General features: G+C 35.8%; 1 protein-coding gene and 2 pseudogenes across 5 annotated transcripts in view; 1 reads left to right on the top strand and 2 right to left on the bottom strand.

Moving 5' to 3' along the window:
• Positions 1-25,546, top strand: part of SNTG1 (syntrophin gamma 1) — an 814,835-nt gene that overhangs the window by 168,548 nt on the left and 620,741 nt on the right. The window lies entirely within an intron of this gene.
• Positions 1,833-2,327, bottom strand: LOC140620050 (ubiquitin-conjugating enzyme E2 variant 1 pseudogene; annotated as a pseudogene).
• On the bottom strand, positions 8,618-8,744 carry LOC140620449 (U4 spliceosomal RNA; annotated as a pseudogene).

The raw sequence follows: 25,546 nt of genomic DNA, 5'->3' as shown, positions 1-25,546 counted from the left end.
AGGATAAAGGATGGGGGTTGAAGGGGGACCTCATCAAAGAATTCAAGGATGCTAAAGGGAAGAGTAAGGTGGATAAAGAAGGAAGAGGGAGCAGATGTGTGGGAAGGGAGAGACTTTAGAGGAGCCATTTTAAGGAAATTTTAGGTTTCCCAAAGAGGCTACTTACACTCCATACCATCCTTAGTAAAAATGTGCTGATCAGAAAAGAAACAGACAGCTTGAGGAGTGTATAGTCAGCAGAGGTTCACGAAATGGGTTCAGTCAGCCAAGGGGCTCCTTTTCTTTTCTTTTTTTTTCTTTTCTTTTCTTTTCTTTTCTTTTCTTTTCTTTTCTTTTCTTTTCTTTTTTTCTTTTCTTCTTTTCTTTTCTTTTTTCTTTCTTTTCTTTCTTCTCTTCTCTTTTCTTTTCTTTTTTCTTTTCTTTTCTTTTTTTCTTTTCTTTTCTTTTTCACAATGAATCACTTTTATTTCAGTATGCATCCACATCTCAGCATTTAGTGGTCCTGAACAGAAAACTGGAAAAAATGCAGCAATTTGCCAGGAAGTCAAGCCCGCCAATTTCGGGGACCTGCTGTGCACACTGAGTTCTTTCTCCATCCCTGCTAAGGACCATGAGACGCAGCAGCACCAAAACCAAAGTATGCACCGAATCCAAGGTTCTTTTTGTTCCAGTTGTCAGATTCCAAACTAGACCCAAATGGATTGTAAGATGACCACATGAGAACCCTGTTTAAAACTTCTTCAATGTTAAAAGCAAAAGCAATTACAGGAAAAGAAAACAATTCATTCAGAGGGATCGTGTGTGCTTACAAGTGTCTTCTGTGGCCTTTCTCCAAGTTTATCACCAAGCACTTTGAGAGCTGGCAGGTCTGAGTACCCCTGGTGACTGTTCTTTTCACTTTATCAAAACCTGAGCTAAAAATTGGCATCAGCTGATGATGACAGGAGAGGGTGGCAGGGCTGAAGACCCAATATTCATTCCTAGGCTGGTGGAGAATGAGTTAATGTGGTTCCAAACTGAACGAGGGAAGGCAGAGACTCTTTCCAACCTTACCTGATGGCTTCTGGCCAAAGCAAGGAAGTATTGGGAGGTGATGGTGCAAAAAGGGACTTGAGGAGGAAGGAAAAAGCAACACCCCTCGATTGAGGTGGGGGAGAAAATATGGGGAGAGCCCTGAATTGCTCACCAAAGGCCAATTTCAGAGGGGAGCAGAGGGCATTACAATCTATGCTTCGGCTGAAGGTAGTCATGGGAAGTGGAGAAAGGATGATGGCTTGGACGGAGGAGGACATCATTTAAGACTTAAAAAAAAGAAACTGGGGGTGCAGCTGGAGCACCCCTGCACACCCAGCAGTAGTCCCACAGGCAGCGACCTGAAACCTTCACGCCTATTCTACAAAGCCACCCCGAAGCTGGAGGACTGTTGCAGGGATGGAGGGGTGGGTGGAGGGAGGGAGGAAGGTAGCCAGCAGGAGGAGAAGAGGAGAAGGCAGAGCCCCCAGGCCATGTAATCAGCAGCAAGGTGATTGTGTGATGTGTCTTTTCACAGTTGAGTTAGATGTGCCCCTCCGGTTATGATGGGAATCAATTTAAATATACTTTCTTGGTCCCAGAAGTTCAACTATGTGGACAGTCATTATATACTTGACATGATGATTTGTTATAGCACAACTTATGTATTCCAAATGGACAAAAAATTAGTATTGTTTACAGTATCTTAAGATAAATTGCCTTTGAATGGGAGCTTCCTTTCCAGTACGTTTGAGGCCTACAAGACGTGTCTAGAAAATGTACTACTTAAACTAAAGTAGTTTAAAGTGGAAAATGACTGCTTAAATCGAATGGGGGGGGGGGAGAGGAGGACCTGTGGTTTCTTTTTTTGATTTATTGCTGTAACTCTGTCCTTTGGGCGGCTGAGGGGGTTTCATGTTTTCTTTACACATCATTAGGTGCCGGAGCTCTTGAGGATAACTTTGATGCTATATGAATTCTGCCATTTTGTCAGCACTGATATGGCTCTTGGGTCCACCACTCCATTAGAACTATTAAGTCCATTCACATTAATTTTTGCTACAAATCTTACAAAAGGGGGTGCTTCTGAGTATTTAGGTCCACATTCTATTTTTAAGGCTGGATATTCGGTTTTCATAAATTGTTCTTGGAGGCCCAATTATCATCCCTGTCTATCTTTTAAGTGTCATGTCTTCGTCATCTTCTAGACCCCAGCTAACTGTGCCATCTCCTACTCCTTTCTGGCCTTCTTCCAGTTCTTCCAACAATCGAAAATTGTGAGGGACTTTTACTTCCGAGCCCGTGCTGGCTGCCATCTTGTGCTGCTGTCACTCCTAGAGGCTCTTTTTCTTAAGTAATGGTGCCCTTGTGCTTATGAACAGAGGAACTGGGGGCTCCAACCAAACTTCTGAGCCACTTACCAAACGAAGTTTAGGGCTACCCCAGCCTCTGTTAATCTGGGCCTCCAGTGCTGCTTGTACGTTACACTGAGATTCTTAAAGATCAGATTATTTTAAGAAGGTCCTACTGTGTTTAAATGGATTACCATCCAGAGCCCTGGCTCGGGACTGAGACTCATCAGCAAAGCCCATATCCGTCAGCCAAGAGTGAAAACAGATTTTTAGAAAGGTGCCCATTTGGGATCCTGGGCAAGAGGTCCCTGGATCTGATTCTAAACAATTCATGGGCACCACAACTGTCAAAGAAAACCATTGCTGGACAGTAGATAAGTTAATAAAACAGATATTACTCAGGATCTCCTGCAAAAGAGACCTCAGTATAGAACTGGGCCCAGTTCTGAATACAATGTGGAAAAGTGGGATGTATGTTCAAGGAGCAATGTATCCCAGTGGATGGGAAATTACTAAGAGGAAGTATTAAAGGCAAAAGGAGATTTCTGGCTAACACAACCTGACAGGCTTCTTGCTGAAGGCAGGCTGGAGTGACCAGATCCTCCTGGGGGATGGTGTGGCAGAGAAATTCGGTCAGATATCCAGAATGAACAGATTTCAAGGGTGAAGGTTCTTTCCACACTGACTTAGCAGAGTTTTTGTTAAAACTGACCTCTAATAGGATTAGAGGTCGGAAGCCCAGAGTTGGTCCTAGTTAAGAAAGGGCTCAGAGTCTACTAAGAACCTGAGGAAAGTTTGGTTGAGGAGAACACGTGTCATCTCCTACATTCCCTTGTTCTGACCCCTTTAGACTTTCCTTTCAAAGGTAGGATGTGGTCAACCTCCTTCAACAGGTATGGTCCGAGGCTGCCCATCCACAGCCCTCCCATCCCTGCCCGAGGCAGATGCTTACTTTGGAGCACATCGGGCTGGGCAGCAGGTGCTTTCTAACTTGTCAGTCTCTTCTCTTGTGATCATTTGTGGGATCATTGTGGAGTTTGTATCCCCAGGGAAATACCCCAAACAGAAAACATTCAATAAATTTGTGGTAAAATAATAAAAAGTTAATGGATATCATGATAGTAGAAGTATAATCATCACAATAGTTAATAAGGTGTTATAAGTAATTAACTCTGATAAAATCTAAAAACCAAAACAAAACATTTATTGATGAATGTCAGAAACAACTTTTTTTTTTTTTTTACTCAAATATGAGGAAAAATTTAAACTATTTATGGAAATACTTATGCTTTTTCTTTTTGGAAGTCAAGAGGAGGAAGAATAGTTCTAATTTAGCTATTGCTCCCATCATTTGAAAATGAAAAATAGCTTTTCTTTTCTTTTACCAACTATTTTTAAATTTTGGAAACCAGATTGGAAATCTATCATGCACCAAAAACAAAAAGTGTTTTGCCACTTTCTTGTAAGCAGATGTAACTATAAATTAAATTTGTATATTTTTCCTATTATGAATAAAACTGTTATATCAGATAACATACATAGTCATGTACATACAAATTACTTGCTGATTGGGCCAAATGACAAGTCTCATTAGCAGACTGGACAGGGCCTCCATGTTTGAAATTTAGGATAGAAACCAAAAAAATGAAAATGGCTTTAACTCTATCCTGAAAGCTATATTTGAGTAACCTCAGGTTATCTCTTGCCATGTAACAAACTACCTTTCAAATCTAGTGCTTTAAAACAACCATCATGGAGCACCTGGGTAGTTCAGTTGGTTAAGTGCCTGACTTTGGCTCAGGTCATGCATGATCTCAGAGTTCTGGGATCGAGCCCCAAGTAATCAGGGGAGTCTGCTTCTCCGTCTCCCTTTGCTCCCTTGCTACCACTCATATGCTCTTTCTCTCTCTCATATAAATAAATAAATAACCTTTAAGAAAATAATAAACAAACGACCACCATTTTATTATATCCAATGATAGTGTGGTTCAAGAATTCAGGCAAAGCTTGACTGGGTAATCTTGCCTGGCCTGTTAGCATTTGTGATCACGATGTGTTCAGTTGGTGACTGGGCTGGGCTACAGAGTCAAAGAAGACTTTATTCACATGCTTGGTACCATGGTAGGAATAGCTTAAAGCTAAACTTCTTGTCTCACCCTCTTTATAAAGACTAGACTTTACATATAGGTCTTTATCTGGGCCATTGTTCTTACATCCAACCTCAGGAATCCAAGGGAGAGAGACAAGCAGTGGAAACTATCAGTGTTTTAAGGTGTGGGCACAGAAATGGGTACAATGCACTTGTTCTTTATTCTGGTGGCCAAAGTAGTCACAGAGATTGCCCAGATTCAAATGGAGGGTAGCTATATCCTAACTCTTGAGGGAACAATGTGGAAGAATCTGTTGATACTTTTAGAATCTGTTGATACTTTTTATCTACCACATATTCACAAACATCATTTCAGAGATAATAAACTGAATTAAAGAGAACGTTCAGGTACTAATGAAACTAAGGAATTATTCAGAAACATAGGGCAAAGTTTCACTTAATAAATTTTCTGTCTTCTAGTAGAGATAAATGTCAGTGATAAAATTTAAAAAATGATAAAAGCAGATCCATTTGTTTTATTCCATTATAATGATATTATTGCCAAATAATATTCCAGTGTGTGTGTGTATGTGTGTGTGTGTGTGTGTGTGTGTGTGTACCACATCTTCTTTATCCATTCATCTATCAATGGACACTTCTCTTAACTATAGAGAACAAATTGATGGTTACCAGAGGGGAGGTAGATGGAAGGATGGGGGAAATAGGTAAAGGTGAAGGTTTTTTATGGTGAACACAGAGTAATGTATCAACTTGTTAAATCACTGCATTCTACACCTGAAAATAGTATAACCCTGTATGTTACCTACACTGGAATTAAAATTACAAAAAAAGACTTTTAAGTACCATATGTATTGTATATTTATCACATTTCTGAGAATATTTCATTAAAAATTTTTGGTAATTAAAAATACATAAATTTTTAAAAATGATTTTATGTCCTTGCTTAAATTTATGTAAGTCCTAGAAACTTAAACTATGAAAAAGTATAGCAAGTTTGACCCCTTAGTTTTATTTGCATGAATTCACTCCTGGATACATTTTTGAAAGTTGGCGTATTTTAAAAAGTCATATATCAGAAAATTAAACAGAAAATTACAGTTTAGCATCGTAGTTAAGAGCTCAAGCTATAAATTCAGACTGACATGGATCTTTTCTTTTGGTCAAGTAATAGAACTTTGATGATCTTCCATTGTGATAGAGGAAATAGTAGTAATTACTGCCAAGAATGGTTGATTATTAAGTGAGAATGTATATGAATTACCTAACATAATGCTGAGCATATAGGCACTCAATAAATATATTTTAACAAGTTATAGTACGTGTAGGGCAAGAGACTAAGGAAAGGTATAGAATTCTAAACTCTGCCTCATACAGTTAATAATTTCTTCAGGCTCAGTCTTTTTGACAAGAAACATGAAAATAGCAGCCCAGGGATCTTCCCTTTTTATGAGTTAACTGCTTGTATAGTTTCATAGAATTGCTGTAAAAAGGTACAACAAATTGTGTCCTGAAACAATAGGAATTTATTTTCTCAGTTTTAGAGGCTAGAAAGTCTAAAATCAAGGTATCAGCAAGGCCATATTCCTGAGATTGAGTAGAATTTTTCATTGCCTTTTCCCAGCTTCTGGTGGTGACCAGAGATCCTTGGCCTATTCTGTTTTTCAGCTATATCACTGCAGTAGGTAAAGCTATCATTACTTGGTGTTCCATTGAATGTCCCAGTCTTCGCATGGTATTTTTTTTCTTCTTATAAAGATACCAGTCATATTGAATTAGGGCACATCTAATGACATTCTAATTGGATTACATCTGTGAAATCCTATTTCCAAATAAGGTCACATTCACAGTTAGTTGGGGTCAGGACATTTGGGAGGACAGAATTCAACCCATAGCAGTCTACCTTCTGATTCCCTAAAATTCATATTTTTTCCCATGTGCAAAATACATTTTCCCATCACAACCCCCCAAAAGCATTAGCCAAATCCAGCATCAACTCTAGGTCTAAAACCTTAACTAGATATAATCAACTCAAAAAGTCCCAAATACTGTGTTCTAAATCGTCTAAATCAGTTATGAGAGAAACCCGGGATATAATTTATCTTTACACCTTAGCATCAGTGAACCTATAAAACTGGACAATCCACTTGCTTCCAAAATGGAATGGTGGGAGAGGCATAGGATAGGCATTTGCATTCTCAAAGAGAGAAATTAGAGGTATGAAAAAGTGTAATGAGTACCATGCAAGTCCAAAACTTAGCAGAAATAATTAATTTAGCTTTCAAGGCCCACGAATAATTACCTATGTTTCAGTGCCTTTTCTCCTGACCTGAGGAGAGGCATGTTAACTCAAACCCATGCACCCTTGGCTTGGCCTCAGAGTTACTCTGCCTTTGTTTTGTCCCATCACGGTCTTTTCCAGGCCAGGCTTGAAATGTCTCTAATGGTATAAAATTCTCATAAATCTTCAGTTTATCTCTTTAATCTCATATTTTCCTATAAACGTCAAGTAGAAAGAAGGCTTTGTGTTCCACATTTTGCTTGGAAATTTCAGTGATATATCCAAATTCATCACTACAGATTATATAGCTCTGTTATTTATAGTGTAGTCTGTATTCACAATTTTGAAGTGGTAGTGACTCAGGAGATCAGCAGCACCATACTTTCTTGTACGGCAAATACATGAGTATATTCGAATCAAAATTATCACTAGCTAAAGCTGATTTGAAGGAGAAAATATGGAGTAGGCAATTTTAGTTATCAGTGACACAAACTTCGGAATTTTAGCACTAACACCACTTGTCAAGTACAGAAATTTTACAAAATGACATGATAACCTTTTCTGCTTCTGGCTCAACTTTCTACACATGCTCCCTGATGTAATGCCGGCTTGTGTTGATTGACAGATTGCAAATGCACAGTACAACATCCAAACACATATTTTGGCTACAAAGAAAAAAAGTCACAGAAAGAATTAATCTGTATTCAGTTTGGTGTGTCTGTGTAGAATCATCCTTGCATCTACTGTTTATTCTTCCCACATCTGATTGGCATGTATTTCATTTATCATCCAGGGCAGGATATCCCAAGGAAAATGTTCTGGCACTCAAGTTATTAGATCATTTTACTTCTTCACAATTTCCTATTTGATTATACAGGATGTTCCTAAAATAAAAGCCCCATCTTCTAACTTGTTCAGAGTAATAATGAATATTATTTTTCTTTTTTGAGAATAATTCAAATCAGTTTAGTTTTCTAAGAATTGCCCTCTTAACAATATTCAGAGTTATATCCCGTGACCATGGAGTAGTGGACTATGGACCATGGACCATGGACTATGTTTATTTTTATCTGCTTTAATATTTCTTAGCAATGCTTTATAGATTTCAGGGTAAATGTTTTTTATGTTTTGGTTAATTTTATTTCTAGATATTTTATAATTTTGGTTGCTATTGCTAATGGATTTTTAAAATTTCATTTTTTAGTGTCCAATGTTATTATATAGAAACACAATTTATACTCATGTTTATCTTTTAACCTATGATCTTGCTAAACGTGTTTATTTGTTGCATTAGTTTTATTGTGGATTCTTTAGCATTTTCTACAAAAGGGATCATGTTATTTACAAATAAATATAGTTTTATTCGTTCCTATCCAATATTTATTATTTATTTATGGCCTTATTGCAGGTCAGATCTAAAGTAAAATGTTGAATATAAATGATGAAAATTGATAGTCTTACCTTGCTCTAAATTTAAGGAGAAAATGTTCACTCTTTCACTATTAAGTATGATGTTAATCATAGGTTTTTCAAAGATGGCCTTCATCTTATGTTTTCATCTTAGTTTGTTGAAATTGTTTTTGTCATGAATTGGATTTTGTAAAATTCTTTGGTACTATGAAGGTAACTGTGTTTTTATCATTCATTTTGTCACTATCACTTAAATCAATACATTAATTGATTTTTGGATGTTAAATCAATCTTGCATTCTTGAAATGAATTCCACTTGATTTTGATATATACATTTTTTATAAGTTGTTAAATTTGATTTGTTAATAGTTTGTTAAAGACTTCTGTGTCTATGTTCAAGATGAATGATATTCTATAATAATCCTTCCTTGTGATCTTTTTGTCTGATTTGACATTACAGTGTCCTGGAATCTAGAATAGGTTGAGAAGTGTTCTCCACTATTTTCTGAAAGACATTTTGAATTAGCAATAATCGCGCCTCGGATAAACTTCATTGGCTATGATACTGCCACTGCACAAAGCTTGAAAGACATTTTGAAGGTTATTGTTATATCTTTAATACTTGATAGAATTCGAAGTGAAGCCACTTGGGTAAGATTTTCTTTGTGGGAAGATTTTAATTGCTATTTATATATATTTTAATAGCAAGAAACATAATAAGTAATAGGTCTGCATAGATGACTTTATTACTTTAATGAGTCAGTTTGCATAATTGGTGTCTTTCTAGGTATTTTTCTATTTTATCTACATTGTCTAATTTGTTGGCATACACTTGTTTTAATTGTCCCTGACAGACTTTTTGCTTTCAATATAAAGTTAGGGATGTTTCCTTTCTCTTTCTTACTTTCAGGGACAGTCTACATTTGTCTTTTTTTTTTTAAAAATCCTTTTAATGTACCATCATTTTGTTTCATTGATTCTCTGTCTTGTTGGTTTCTTTTTAAATTTCTACTCTATAGTTTATTATTTCCTACCGTCTGCTTGATTGGGGCTTAGTTGAGTTCTTTCCTAAAGTTTCCTAAAATGAAAGCTTTGGTTAGTAACTTGTTACTTTTCTTCTTTTTTGATATAGCATTTAAAATATAAATTTTTCTCTAAATAATGCCTAGCTGCATTTCATAAACTTGATATATTGTTTCATTTTCATTCAAGAGAAAATATTTTAGAAGTTTAATTTGTAATTTATTTTTGACACATGTATTATCACAACTGTATTGTTTAATTTCTAGACTTGTGGTTTCCCAATTTTATTCTGTGGTGGACCCTTAAATCCTTTTTTTTTGCCATAGAATATTCTTTGCATGACATTAATCTTTTTTACATTTATTAAGTCACTTTATTACCAGACTTGCACAAAATCTGCTATTAGAATATTCCATGTATACTTTTAAAAAATGTTTGTAATTTAGTTGTTAGATGGAGTATTTAAAAATGTCTACCAGGTCAGATTCATTGATGATATTCCCGAGTTTTCTGTAGATATCTTGATTTTTTTATTGTTTTGTGTTTTTATTTAAATTCAATTTGCCAACATATAGTATAATACTCAGTGCTCATCCCATCAAATGCCCTCCTCAGTGCCCATCACCCAGTCACCCCATCCACCCACCCTGCTCCCCTTCTGCAATCCTTTGGAGAGTCTCTCATCGTTTGTCTTCCTCTCTAATTTTTCCTCACTCAATTTTCCTCCTTTCCCCATAATCATTTTCACTATTATTTATATTCCCCAAACGAATGAGACCATATAATGTTTGTCCTCCGATTCACTTATTTCACTCAGCATAATACCCTCCAGCAAATGGTGGGTATTTGTCATTTCTAACAGCTGAGTAATATTCCATTGTATACACAAACCACATCTTCTTTATCCATTCATTGGGGCTATTTGGACATTGTGGCCATTGCTGCTAGAAACATTGGGGTGCAGGTGTCCCGGCATTTCACTGCATCTGTATCTTTGGGGTAAATCCCCAGCAGTGCAATTGCTGGGTCCTAGGGAAGGTCTATTTTTAACTCTTTGAGGAACCTCCACACAGATTTCCAGAGTGGCTGCACCAGTTCACATTCCCACCAACAGTGCAAGAGGGTTCCCCTTCTCCGCATCCTCTCCAACATTGGTTGTTTCCTGTCTTGTTAATTTTCACCATTCTGACTGGTGTGAGGTGGTTTCTCATTGTGGTTTTGATTTGTATTTCCCTGAAGGCAAGTGATGTGGAGGATATCCTGATTTTTTAATCTTGTTTAGAAAGGATAGTTGAAGACTTCAATTGTGGTTGTTAAATTTTCTAATTCTCATAATTTCTCATAATATAGATATTATGTCCTTTTTTTGTTTCCTATATTTTGGACTCTGTTAAGTATACATGAGTATATATTTTTAATTTTTTTGTGTTTAATGGCAAATATTTCATTATGGAACATGACTCTTTTCTCTTGTAATTTTCTTGTTTAAAATTTATTTTGTCTGATGTTAATAAAACCAGTTGAGCTTTCTCTATTTGTATGTTGTATCACTTGCTGTTTTTCCATTCTCAATCGGTTTATGTCCTTGAATTGAAGATGTGTTTCTTATTGACAATGTATAGTTGCATCTTGATTTTTAATCAGAACTGACAATGTTTCATATTTAATGTTGGTACCATATTCTATTTGCTTGCCATTTGTTACTATTTTTAATTATCTGTGTCTTTTCAGCTTCTCGGTCCCTTTTTTTAAAAAAACTGTATTTATTTATTTGAGGGGGGGGAGAGAGAGACAGAGACAGAGAGAGAAGGGAGAGGGAGAGGGAGAATATTGAGCAGACTCCGTGCTGAGCACAGAGCCCAATGTGCTCCTCTATCTCATGACCCATGAGATCATGACTTGAACTAAAATCATGAATCAAATGCTTAACTGACTAAACCACCCACACACTCTATTCCCCTTTAATATCTCCTTTTGTTCTAAGAATTTTTAGTATGCTATTTTATCTGTTTATATTTTCACTATATTATTATTATTATTATTATTATTATTATTATTATTTTTAGTGTTTGTCTATGATAAGGGTTGGCAGACCTTTTTCTGTAAAGGCTCACATAATAGATACTTGAGAGTTTGTGGATCGTATGTTCTTTATGGCAACTGATCAGCTTATCTCTTGTAGTGTGGAGGTGGGCACAGCAAATATATTCATGGAGAAGCATGACTATTTTTCAATAAAAATTTAATTATAAAACCGGTGGTTGGCCAAATCTGATCTATGGGTCATTCTTTGTCCTCTTGAGTTCTAAGGGTTGCACTGGGTATATTAACTTGTTATAATCTACTTCAGAACCATAATAGCTACATTATGATAAAATAGGCAAAATTTACTATATTTCCTTATTCTCCTTCCATTTTATTCTTTTATAATATAAATAACATACATTATATCTATTTATTAATGAACCCCAAAACATAATGTGATAATTTTTACTTCATATAATCTTATTAATTTAAATAGTTCAATAGAAGAAATGAGAGTATATATATATATATATATATATATATATATATATATGTTTTTTTTTTTTTTTTTGCAAAAACCCACACAATTGCAATTCCAGGTATCTTAAAATTTCTTTCTGTCAATTTAATTGCTATTTCCTTTTTTTTTCATTTCAGACTAAAGGATTTATTTTAGTATCTTTTGTAAGTCGGGTCTGGTAGTAACATGTTTCCTCAGGATTCTTCCTAAGAATGTCTATATACTTTGCCTTCATTTTGGTAGATGAGTTTTACTGGTTATGACATTCTTAGTTGACAATACTTTTCTGTCATCATTTTGAATATAATAAAACACTGTTTTTTGGCTATTATTTCTTTTTTTTTTTAAAGATTTATTTATTTATTTATTCATGATAGACATAGAGAGAGAGAGAGTGAGAGGCAGAGACACAGGCAGAGGGAGAAGCAGGCTCCATGCAAGGGGCCTGACGCGGGACTTGATCCCGGGACTCCAATATCGCGCCCTGGGCCCAAGGCAGGTGCCAAACCGCTGAGCCACCCAGGGATCCCTTGGCTATTATTTCTGATGTCAGACATTAATCATGCTGTATATTATTGATCATTTATTTCTTTCTGCTACCAAGTTTTTCTCTTTTACTTTGGCTTTCAATGGTCTGATTGATATGTCTAGATGTTACATTTGTGTCTTTATTTGGGATTTATTTGGCCTCTTAAATCTGTAGATTGAAGTTTTTCATAATATTTGGAAAGTTTGAATTACTATTTCTTAATGTATTTTTCTTCCCCTTTCTCTTTCTCCTTTCCTCTGTGCTTCTATTTCACGTACATTGCTGTGTTTGCAGTATTCTCACAGGTTTCTGAAATTATGTTTATTTTTATCTAATCTTCTTTCTCCTTCTTCTTCAGTTTGGATAATTCATTTTGCTTTATCATAAAGTTCATGGATTCTTTCTTCTCCCTTTTCAAATTTTCTGTTAAACTCTTCTAGAAAATTAATTGTAACCATTATACTTTTTAAACTCCAGAATAATCAATTGATTTTTTAAAAAATCATATGTTTATTGAGACTATTTGCAGAGCTATTGTTGTTCTGCTTTAATTCTTTAGATATTATTTTCTACAGTTCTGAATATATTTATAAAAGCTGCCTTGATGTTTTGGCTGAATTCCACATTCCACAATTAGAAGAAATATATGCAGACTTTTTTTTTTCTTCCATGTATTCGTCCTTTTTCTTTTTTGATTTATGTTTAATTTTTTGGCGTAATAATGAGTATTTTGGTAATTTACTGGAGCAACTCTGAATTCTGACTTTTTTCACTAAAAATTGTTGTCATTTTGTTTGTTTGTTTTGTAACAAACATTTTGTTTGTTTCTGGGTATATTTATGAAGCCTCCCTTGCCTATAGTGTATGACTGATTATTTCTCTACTCTAATTTGTGTTATTTTATTTTTAAGTCTGAATTCCTGTTATTCCAAACTGCTGTTTGAATAGTTTCAGATTCATCTTAAGTAAAGGATAAACTCAAAAGACCTGCAACTCAGTCAACTTTCTAATCCTTGTTGTCGGATCTATGTGTGTTTTGGAGAGAGTTTTATGCCAGGTCATCTTAAAGCATCCCTAGCTGTTACTTCTGATGGACTTGTTCATGTCACCTGTGCACAATGTTCAGAGGCCTTTTGCCAGGGGTGCTTGGGGTGTTAATATCCCCATCTCTGCTGTGCATGTACACTGACTCCCATCCATCAGGAATATGTTGACAGCTTATAAAGTCCCTAGATCCTAATGGCTATCTCTAAAGCACACTATTAAACCCCATGCTACTCCTCTAGTCTGTTGTTTGTCCCAAATATGACCTGGATCTCTGGCTGATGGAGCCACTGGCCGTTCTTTAGTTGCCAACAGGATTGGCAATTTAACTAACAATGCTCCATCCAAATCAAGTGAGTTTTCCCAAGTGATGTGAAGGTACGCTTTTCATAGCCTGTTCCATCCTCTTTTAGCTACTGTGCCAACAGAACCAAGGGACTTCTGGGACAGCCTTTGGCAAAACAGCCACAATCTCTTGGGCACAACTTTTCACTGTTCTTAGCTTAAGTTAAGTAGTCTTCATGAACAAATACTTCCCAGTTAGTTATATGGCTTTGGTCAAAATCAGAGCTCTAAAATAGCTGATTTTGATTTGGCCAGTTCTTTAGTTGATTTTTGAGAGACAGATGTGTCTTTTCTTTTTTTCCTTTTTTAAAATTTTCTATTTATTTATGATAGTCACAGAGAGAGAGAGAGAGAGAGAGAGGCAGAGACACAGGCAGAGGGAGAAGCAGGCTCCATGCACCGGGAGCCCGACGTGGGATTCGATCCCGGGTCTCCAGGATCGCGCCCTGGGCCAAAGGCAGGCGCCAAACCGCTGTGCCACCCAGGGATCCCCAGATGTGTCTTTTCATGACAGAGGTCAGAATAGCATTTTTATATAAATGCTCATACAAAGTGCTAAGTGTACTTAGACATTAATTACTAGAAAAACCTATAGTGTGTAAATTAATACTTCATTGGTCATACTTAATATATTGATGTAACTTTTATTTAGGGCTTCTTTAAACTTTAAGTGCCAATTTTATGTGCAGACTCATGATATTGTATGCATATTCATTTCATACTGAATAAACATACCCACTTCTTAAAGACACCCCCACCCCTAATAGAGGATGGCTCATTTGGAGAAAATACTATGCTAAATATTGTGTACTGGTACAAAATTTTAAATATATTACATTTTTGTTTTGGACAAAATCTAAATGACCAAAACTTATATGACTTTGTGTAAGTTATTCGTGGATCTTTTCTTTAATTATTTTGTTACTGAAGTGAGAGTAAACTACTATGGCTTAATGCTTAAAATTACTAATTATAAATCTATTCATAATTCAAATTAAGATGTTTGTAATTATGACTAAATATGAGCATGTTTATAACTTTTATATGTATCAGTAAAAGTACAATCTCAAATTAATGTAATAGTAAGAAATGATCATGCAGCATTTTCTTTGATCCTAAATGTCCCTGTTATAAAGTAATCATGAAGGGAATTAGAAAAACTGTCTTTTGTTCATTTTTAAAAATAACTTGTCTTACATTGGGAAAACTATACACAGTTTAGAATATTAAGAAAATACAGAAAATGTATACAAGTCAAGGGAAATAATCAATAATCCCACAATCTACAGGACTAATCCTTTATAGAAAAATCCATTGGTCACTGGAAAACATGTTTATTTCTCAGTACTTATGTCTGGACTCTCCTTTTGAAATTTAACAATTCATAAAATTAAGCTCCTTTTCCCTTTTTTTCTTCTTTCCACATTTTACAGTGAGTACCAGAGGCTCTGAGCTCTCCTGTAAGCAATGCAGAGGCAGTGTTGGATAACTCAGACAAAGACTTTTTCCATTTAGATTCCATTCTGAGGAAGTCCAGAGCTAATGCATTCAAAGGCCAGAAACAAAAATGTATGCACAATAAAATCAGCACCTCAGTATCATTAAATCCTTAGGTTCTTCCTGTTCTTCTCTATTCCTCTTTGGGCTTAATTCATTCTTAGGTTGCTTTCATTGTCACATTAAATAATTTGTGCGTCAGTCTATACTAAATATCTCCTGTTCAAGTCAGGAGGATATAAAGCAAACTTGACTCCTGAGCCTGGAATATAAACTATTTCCTTCCTTGGATTAGGTCATTAAATCATGTACCAAACCTGGGAACAGCAAAAATTTTTCACATTCACTTACTTCAAAATTGCTCTCATCCAGGTTGTACCTTTAGGATATTTGGAAAAACTTACAGAACACATTTATGCAGGTCCAGGTTCAAGATGGCTACATAACATCGTGAACTCACCTTTTTCCATGGGCAAACTGAGTCTTCAGCTATGCAAGGGATAATTGCCTCTTTAAAAAAAAAATGTAAAGGCTGGCTGATTGCTACATATCAGGCAAATAGAAAGAAAACCACATTGAAGATTGCAGGAGGGGGTGGAACACAATCTTGCCATAAATTCTACCTTTGTTGAGGAAACCCACAAGTAGTAGAAAACTCAAACCCTACAGCTTCTCCCTGAGGAGTCAAGGGTTTGAACCCTACATTGAGTACTCAAGTTTTAGGACCTGCACTTGAGAGATGAGCCCTTTAAACTTCTAACTGAAAATCAACAGGCTCAAATCCTGAGAATCACAAGATTGTAGTGATATTACCGGTAGCTCTTAAAGGGCCTCTGTAATTGTACTTACCTGCCCCTATTCCCAGCTCAGAGGAAGTTAGTCATGCTCAGACTTAAAGTGAAGGAGGCTCACCTACTTATATTGAAATGTCAGGCTAAGGACAGGCATCTAACTTAACACACACATTCAGGAGCTTGCTGAACACCCTCCAGGAGCAGAGACTCCTGGGTACCATATTTGCAATCTCTCTTGCCAGGTCCAGAGCACCAGTATCTCCGAGAACAGAGCTTTTACATATATCTGATGACATCACTTTTATTGCTGCTACCCAGGGTACACCTGTTTACAGCTTGGCTCTAGAGGCCAAGGAAGCTTGCATTCCTAGTACAAGAGGTGACTATGGTAGCCAATGGGGCTTATGTTTATGGATCCCTTAGAACTCTAGTCAAAGAAGAAAGCGTTCTTAAAAAGCTACTACTGCTAGGGCATAGAAAGAGGCAATAGACCCAGAAGTTCTGTCTTTGTGTGAAGGAGGCCTATTAGCTAGTAATCATAGCTGCTCCCGAGAGGCAGGGTTGTAATTGTTTGCCTTGATTGCCTGGCTTTGGTGGTCAGGGGCCTTACATTCCTGGGTCTCCTGAATCTATGTAGAGAGGTGGCACTTGCCTACAGTGTGCTACAGATAGAAGACTAAGGCATGCCCCCCACCACCCTATTTTTCTTTGGTATCTTATATACTCCTTATATGTCTTGGAGCTTTAGATTGACAGGCAGGCTTTAGGTTGGGTGTACCTCTAACGGACTGCAGAGCTACTCTCAAGGAATATAAGCTGCAGACACCATCTTGGTACTCTTTCTTGGCCTTAATCCAGCTTGCCAGTTATCACCCAGAAAATAGCTGTATACACTATCTGGAGCCCTGATTTTGTGACTGCTGCCTAGGGGAAAATGCTAGATTGTCTGGCCATTGTTATATTTATTGTCTGGCCAGGGTTATATTTATGGCCCCATATGATACATTTGCATACTTTTAAAAGCTTCTGCCTGAGAATTTGCCTTCCAAAAAGTCTCAGTCTCAGTCTAAGAGCCAGGATGCTCTCCCTTATGGACGCTAACAAGTCTAGGCACACCCTCAACTCCTGGGAGCTGTAAAAAGATAATAAGCTGCTTGGACAAGCACAAAAGTCTAAGTGACAACTAAGAGCTGAGGCAGTATTGAACAAGATGCTCCTCCTACATGAGGCCTCTTCTTCAAGATTGGAAGTGGTTGTTTTCGTTGTTTTTGTTTTTGTTCTTTAATCTGCCCTATAGAAAACAACACAGAGAGCCAAGCAAATGAGGAAACAAAGGAATGCATTCCATGAAAAAAAAAGATAAAAGCCTTAGGGGGAAAAAAAAAACAAACTTAGTAAAATAGAAATAAGTAACTTAGCTGATGAAGATGCTTACTGGATTCAGGAGATGAATGGATGGACATATTGAGAACTTCAACAAAGAGATGGAAAATATAAGAAAGAAGTCACAGACCTGAGTAATAAAATAATTGAACTGAAAAAATACAGCAGTCTAGTTGAAGCAGAGGAATCAGCTGAAGGCCATGTGGTGGAACTACCCAAAGAGCAGCAAAAAGAAAAAAAGAATGAAGAAAAAAGAAGGTAGTTTCAGGGGCTTGTGGAACAATGTCAAGCAGACCAACATGCACATTGTTAAGGTCCCAGAAGGAGAAGAGAGAGAGGAAGGGGCAGAAGTCAAGTTTGAAGAAATATTGTCTGAAAATCTCCCTTTCCTTCCTGGGGAAGGAAACAGACATCTGGATCTAAGAAGCTCAGAGAATTTCAAATAAGATGAGCCCAAAGGGACCACACCAAGACAGGTTATAATTAAAATGTCATAAGATAAAGACAAGGAGAAAATATTAAAAGCAGCAAGAAAAAAAAAAAAAGAAAAACTTGTTATATACAAAGGAGGCCCCATAAGACTATCAGCAGATTTTTCATCACAAATTTTGCAGAACAAAAGAATATTGATAGATTCAGTGATGAAAGAAATAAACTTCGAACCAAGAATACTCTCCTTGGCAAAGTTATTATTCAGAATAAAAGGAGGGATGAAGTTTTCCAGAAAGGCAAAAGCTAATGGAATTCATTACCACTAAACCAGGCTTATCAGAAAAAAAAAGTTCTTTCTTTTTTTAAGATTTATTTATGTATTTATTCATGAGAGACACGCAGAGAGAGACAGAGAGAGAGGAGAGAGAGAGGCAGAGACACAGGCAGAGGGAGAAGCAGGATCCATGCAGGGAGCCTGATGCGGGACTAGATCAGGGGTCTCCAGGATCATGCCTTGGGCCGAAGGCAGCGGTAAACCGCTGAGCCACCAAGGCTGCCCAGAAAAAGAGTTCTTAAGGCTAAAAACAAAGGACAGTAATCAGTAACAAGAAAATTTATGAAAGAAAATATCCTTGGAAAGGTAAATATATCACAAAAATAGTACATTAATCACTTATAAAACTAGTATGGAGGTTAAAAGACAAAAGTAGTAAAAAACTATGATTACAATAATTGCAATAATAATTAAGAGATGCATATATAAAAAGATGTAAAATGCGACATCAAAAACAAAACATTGGAGGTGGAGGAAAGAGTATACTTGTTGAGCTTTAGATTGTGATCATACTTAAGTTGTTATCAACTTAGAGTAGCCTGTTATAAGTCATTATTTGTAAGCCACATGGTAACCAGAAAACAAAAAGCTATAGTAAATACACAAATATAAAGATAAAGGACTATAAGTATACCACTAAAAAAGTCATCAAATCACAAAGCAAGAGAGTAAGAGAAGGAGAAAGGAACAGAGAGGAACTACAAAACCAGCCAATAAATAATTAACAAAGTGGTAATAAGTACATACTTATCAATAATTGTTTTAAAGGCAAATGGACTAAATAGTCCAATTAAAAGGTGTAGAATAGCTAAATGGATTTATAACAAAAGACCCACCTATTGACCCACCTCTATGTTGCCTACAAAACACTCCGTTTAGAGTAAGGAAACACACAGGCTGAAATGAAGAGATGGAAAAAGATATTCAATGCATATAGAAGCCATAAGAAAGTTGGAGTAACTATACTTCTATCAGACAAAACAGGCTTTTAAAACAATGACTGAGGACGCCTGGGTGGCTCAGTGGTTGAGCTTCTGCCTTTGGCTCAAGGCAGTCCCGGAGTCCCGGGACTGAGTCCCATATCGGGCTCCCTGCATGGAGCCTGCTTCTGCCTCTGCCTTTCTCTCTCTGTGTCTTTCATGAATAAATAAATAAAAATCTTTTAAAACATAAAATAAAATAAAGCAAAGACTATAATTAGAAACAAAGATGAGCATTGCAAAATGATAAAGGGGCTAATCCAACAACAGGATACATATTATTTGTAAATATTTATGCACCCAACAGAGGAACACCTAAGTATATAAAGAGAATAATAAACATATATAAAGGGACAAATAGATATAAATACCAAAATAGTAGAGGACTTTAATATGCAACTTACATCAATGAATACGTCATCCAGACAAAATAAAAAAGTATCAGCTTTGATGGGATGCCTGGGTTGCTCAGCGATTGGGCGTCTACCTTCTGGTCGTGGCGTGATACTGTTCTGGGATCGAGTCACATATTGGGCTCCCTGCGTGGAGCCTGCTTTTCTCTCTGCCTGTGTCTCTGCCTCTCTCTGTGTGTCTTTCATGAGTAAATGGACAAAATCTTTAAAAAAAATAAGCATCAGCCTTGAAAGACGCATTGTAAGATCTTACTGGATTCAGGAGATGAATCCTTATATGTCTTGGAGCTTTAGCTTGACAGGCAGGCTTTAGGTTTATACAGTATATTATATTATATATTATATAATATAATATAGGCTTTAGGTTTATATATAGGCTTTATATATATAGGCTTTAGGTTTATATATATATTATAATATATATATTTAGGTTTATATATATATTATATATATAAAAACCTAAATATATTTAGGTTTATATATATATTATAATAATATATATAATTATATATATAGGATTATATAATATATAATATATTATAGGCTTTAGATTTATATAATATACATAATTATATATTATATTATATATATAAATATATATATATTTATACATATAACTTTCCAGCTAAAAGTAACAGAATATATATTCTCCTCAAGTGTACATAGAACATTTTTCAGAACTGATCATGTTAGGTCACAAAACAACTGAATAAATTTAAGAGGATCAAAAATAAAATAAAATAATAAAATAAATTAAAATAAAAAATTTAAGAGGATGGAAATTATATTGTGTCTTTTCTGATTACTGTGGCATGAAGCTAGAAATTAATTACATAAAGAAAACTGGAAAATTCATGAATATGTGGAGATTAGGCAACATGCTGCTGAACAAGTGATGGGTCAAAAAAATAAAAGAGAAATTGAAAAAAAGTACCTTGAGACCATTGAATATGGATACATAACATATCAAAATTTGTGAGATGCTGCTGAAGCAGTTCTAAGAGGAAAGTTCATAGTGATAAATGCCTACCTCAAAAAAACAAAAAAAAATCTCAGACCACCTAACTTTACACTTCAAAGAACTAGAACATCAGGGACAAATGAAACCCAAAGTTAGTAGGTGAATAGAAATAACAAAGAGTAGAGCAGAAATAAATGACATAGAGCCTAAAAAACATAGATAATATGAATATAACTAAGAGCTGATTTTTGAAAAGAAATATAAATAAATAAATACGTAAATAAATAAATAAATAAATACTCAGAAATGCAAAAGATCCTGAGACTACCATGAGTAATTATATACCAACAAATTGGGCAATCTAGAAGAAATAGATAAATTCCTAGAAACATACAACCTACCTAGACTGAATAAAATAGATGATAAAATAGAAAATCTGGGGATCCCTGGGTGGCGCAGCGGTTTGGCGCCTGCCTTTGGCCCAGGGCGCGATCCTGGAGACCCGGGATCGAATCCCACATCGGGCTCCCGGTGCATGGAGCCTGCTTCTCCCTCTGCCTGTGTCTCTGCCTCTCTCTCTCTCACTGTGTGCCTATCATAAATAAATAAAAAATAAATAAATAAATAAATAAATAAATAAATAAATAAATAAATAAATATAAAATAGAAAATCTGAACAGATCAATTACTAGTAAGGAGATTGAATCAGTAATCAGAATTCTCCAAAACAAACAAAAGTCCAGGACCAGGTGGCTTCAGTGGTGAACTGTACCGAACACTCAAAGAATAATAGAATCGATACCAGTCCTTCCCAGACTTACCCAAAAAATAGCAGAGGAAGGCACCCTTAAAACTCATTTTATGAAGCCTGCATTATCCTGATACCACAAACAGACAAAGATACCACAAGAAAAGAATATTATAGGCCAATATCCCTGGTGAACATTGATGCAAAAGTCCTCAACAGAATATTTACCAACCAAATTCAAAAATATATTAAAAGAATCATACATTAAAATCAAATGAAGTTTATTCCAAGGATACAGGATTGTTCAACATCCACAAATCTGCCAGTGTGACACACCACACTAACAGAACAAAGGATAAAAATCATATGATAATCTCAATAGAGGCCGAAAAAACATTTGACAAAATTCAATATCCACTTACGTTAAAAAAAAAAAACTTTCAGCAAAGTGCGTATAGAGAGAATTGTCTTCAATATAATAAAGACCATAAATGACAAGCCAACAGCAAACATCATATTTCAGGGGTGAAGAGCTCAAAACTTTTCCTTTAAGATCAGGAACAAAATAAGGATGCTCACTCTCACCACATTTATTCAATATTGTATTACATATCTTACTTAGCCAGAGAAATTAAGCAAAAAACAAAACAAAACAAAAACCAAAAAAACAAAAAACAAAAACAGAAAAAACAACAAACAACAAACAAACAAAAGGTATACATATATTGGAAAGGAGGAAGTAAAACTGTCATTATTTGCAGATGATATGGTATTATATTAGAAAACTAAAGATTATATCAATAAATAATTAGAACTGATAAATTCAGTAAGGTCACAGGATAGAAAATCAAAATACAAAAATCAGTGCAATTCTATACACTAATAATGAGCTACAAAAAAGAAAAAAAAGTAATTCCATGGACAATTGTATCGAAAAGAATAAAATATGTGGTGCATGGGTGGCTCAGTGGTTGAGCACCTAGGTGCCTTCAATTTAGGGCATGATCCCAGAGTTCCTGGGTCAAGTCCCACATCGGACTCCCTACATGGAGCCTGACTCTCTGTCTGCCTGTGTCTCTGCCTTCTCTCTGTGTATCCCATGAATAAATAAATAAAATCTTTTTTTAAAAAGAATAAAATGCCTAACAGTAAATTTAACCAAGGAGTTGAAAGACTTATATATTGAAATTTTAAGATATTAATGGAAGAAATTGAAGAAGACATAAATAAATGAAGATTATTCCAAATTTATGGATGGAAAAATAAATAGTGTTGCAATGTCTATGCCATCCAAAGCAGTCTACAGATTAAATGCAATTACTATCAAAATTCTAACAGTAATTTTCAATGAAATTCACAAATAATTTTAAAATTTGTATAGAACCAACTAACTAAACAAACAAAACAAACAAAACTCAGATAGCTAAAGCAGTCTTGAGAAAGAAAAACAAAGTTGGATGTATCACACTGTGATTTTAAATTATAGTACAAAGCTATAGTAATTAAAACAATGTGGTATTGGCATTAAAACAGACTCATAGGGGATCCCTGGGTGGCTCAGCGGTTTAGCGCCTGCCTTTAGGGCCTGATCCTGGAGTCCTGGGATTGAGTCCCACATCGGGCTCCCTGCATGGAGCCTGCTTCTCCCTCTGCCTGTGTCTCTGCTTCTCTCTGTCTCTCTGTCTCTCTGTCTCTCATGAATAAATAAATAAAATCTTTAAAATAAAATAAAAATAAAACAGACTCATAGATCAATAGAATGGAATAGGGAGCCCAGAAATAAAACCAGACATATATTTTCAATTCATTTATGATAAAGGATCCAAGAGCATAAATAGGGAAAGACAGTTTCTTCAATAAATGGTGTTGGGAAAACTGGATGGTCACATGCAAAATAAATGAAATTAGACCACTATCTTATACCTTGCATAAAAAGTTAACTTAAAATAGATTAAAGACTTAACTCTAGAACTTGAAACCATAAAATTCCTGGAAAAAACATAGGCAGTAAGCTCCTTGACATAGGTTTGGTGATGACTTTTTGCATCTGACACCAAAAGCAAAAGAAAAGCAAAAATAAATAAATGAAATTATATCATATGAATACCTTCCTGTACATCAAGGGAATGATCAACAAATTGAAAAGGGAACCTGATGAAGGGAAGAAAATATGTGAAATCATCTGATAAAGGCATAACATCCAAAATATATAAAGAATTTATACAACTCAATTGCAACGAAACAATGCAATTAAAAAATGAACAGATGTGAATAGACTTTTCTTTTCCAAAGAAGACAGATGGCCAAAAAGTATATAAAAAAAAGTTTCTCAATATCATTAATCACCAGGGAGATGAAAATCAGTACCACAGTGAGATAAATATAACCTCACTCCAGTTAGAATGGCTATTATCAAAAAGACAAGAAATAATAAGTGTTGGCAAGGATGTGGAGAAAAGGAAACTTTGTGCACTATTGGTGAGCATGAACATTGGTGCAGCCACTGTGAAAAACCATATGGAGGTTTTCAAAAAATTCAAAATAAGACAGCAATCCCACCTATGGGTATATACCCAAAGAAAATGAAAGCATTAACTTGCAAAGATATGTGCACCCCCATGGTCACTGTAGCATTTCTTGTAGTCAATATATGGAAACTACTTAGGTGTCCACTGATGGATGAAAGAAATCATGATACACACATGTGTGTGTACACACATACAGTAGAATATCATTCAGACAAGAAAAAAGGAAACAAAATTTGCCATGTGACACTATGGGTGGATCTCAAGGGCATTATACTAAGTGAAATAAATCAGACAGAGAAGGACAAATACTGTACGATCTCTCTCAGATGAATCTAAAACAAAACAAAACAACAACAACAAAGGAAGTTCATAGATACAGAAGACAGATTGATGGTTGTCGGAGGTGAATGAGTGATGGGAGAAAGGGTGAAAGGATCAAAAGGTAAAAAGAAAAATCAGGTTCTAAAATTCTTGAGTTGTTGGAATAATGAGCCAAAGGGAAAAGTAAAATTTCATAGCAATGAATGCAAAGTCCTGATTTTAGGTTAAAACAAACCTTTCAAAAGAAAAGGTTTGTGGATATTTGAATCAGTTCATATAAGAAACAAAGACAGTCAAACAAAAACCACACTGATGCCCAGGTACCACACTGGATCAATTAAATCAGAATCTTTGATGCTGGGGACTTGGCAGTCACTTGTTAAAATTTTCATTCAAGCCTGAGGACTCCTGGCTTACAGTGAGGATTTAATTTTGTCTTTGGTAGGTGGAAACTCCAGCTTAATTGGGGTTCTGTGAGAAAGGAAGGAATGATTTAGGGTAGCAACCAACTATGTCCAAGTGTTTCACACTTTTCAGGAGAGTTTAGATGGAGCTGGTCTGCTGTGTTGTGGGAGGAGAATACAGAGGGGCAGCCTAGAGGAGCACAGAAAGCTTCAACTGAAGTTTGAAGTGAATCTCAAAGAATAATAAGAACTAGCAAGACAAGTGTTTGGCATAATCTAATTTGCAGTATCAATTGTTCAATCTTCAGGTAGTGTGGAGACAATATTGGGTACAGAGGAAGAAACTGGAGGCAGAGAGACCATTTGGAAGCTATGAGTATAAGGCTGGTGAGGGGAGACTATGTACTGAATTAAGTCAGTAACAAAGGACCTGAAGACAAGGCTATAGATTCAAGGGATTTGTAGAAAAAGGATCTGCAAGATGTATTAACCAGTGTTGTGAATGGTGAGGAATAATTTTTTAGGTTGACAACCAGTTTTCTGCTTAAATGGTCTGGTGAGGCAAACTGATTCCTGAACCTGGAATTATAAATTGTTCCCTGTCTCTGGGGCATAGGAAATATCAAGAGAAAGACAGGCTTGGAAGATAATGGCTTGGATTGTATCTGAAGTGCCTGAGGCATTCCATGGAGCTATGCCCAGAATACAAGTGGGTAGAAATCTTGTGAGTCAACCAAGTGTGTTCATGAATAGAGATACAGATTTCTGTATTGTTTGCAAAAGGTCATTGAAAATATGGGTTTGGTGACCACCACTGGAAGGAAAAAACCCAGAAGCCTCTTACATATTGTGTAACATAGTAAGGAACTAGGATGCAGGTTTTAAGTAATGATGCTAACCTTTTAGTAACTATAATAGTGTAACAAAGGTCTTCTAAGACTGGAAATGAGCAGTATTTTAGAATACTCTTCTCGAAAGTGATCATGTTCCATGGCTCTCCACAATTCTAAGGGAGGGCCATTGCTCTTTTTTTTTTTTTTTAATTTATTTATGATAGTCACAGAGAGAGAGAGAGAGAGAGAGAGAGAGAGAGAGGCAGAGACA

This window comes from Canis lupus, chromosome 28 (genome assembly GCF_048164855.1).
Source record: "Canis lupus baileyi chromosome 28, mCanLup2.hap1, whole genome shotgun sequence".
NCBI lineage: Eukaryota > Metazoa > Chordata > Mammalia > Carnivora > Canidae > Canis > Canis lupus.
The sequence above is the reverse complement of the archived record's forward strand: the minus strand, read 5'-3'. Positions and strand labels throughout refer to the sequence as shown.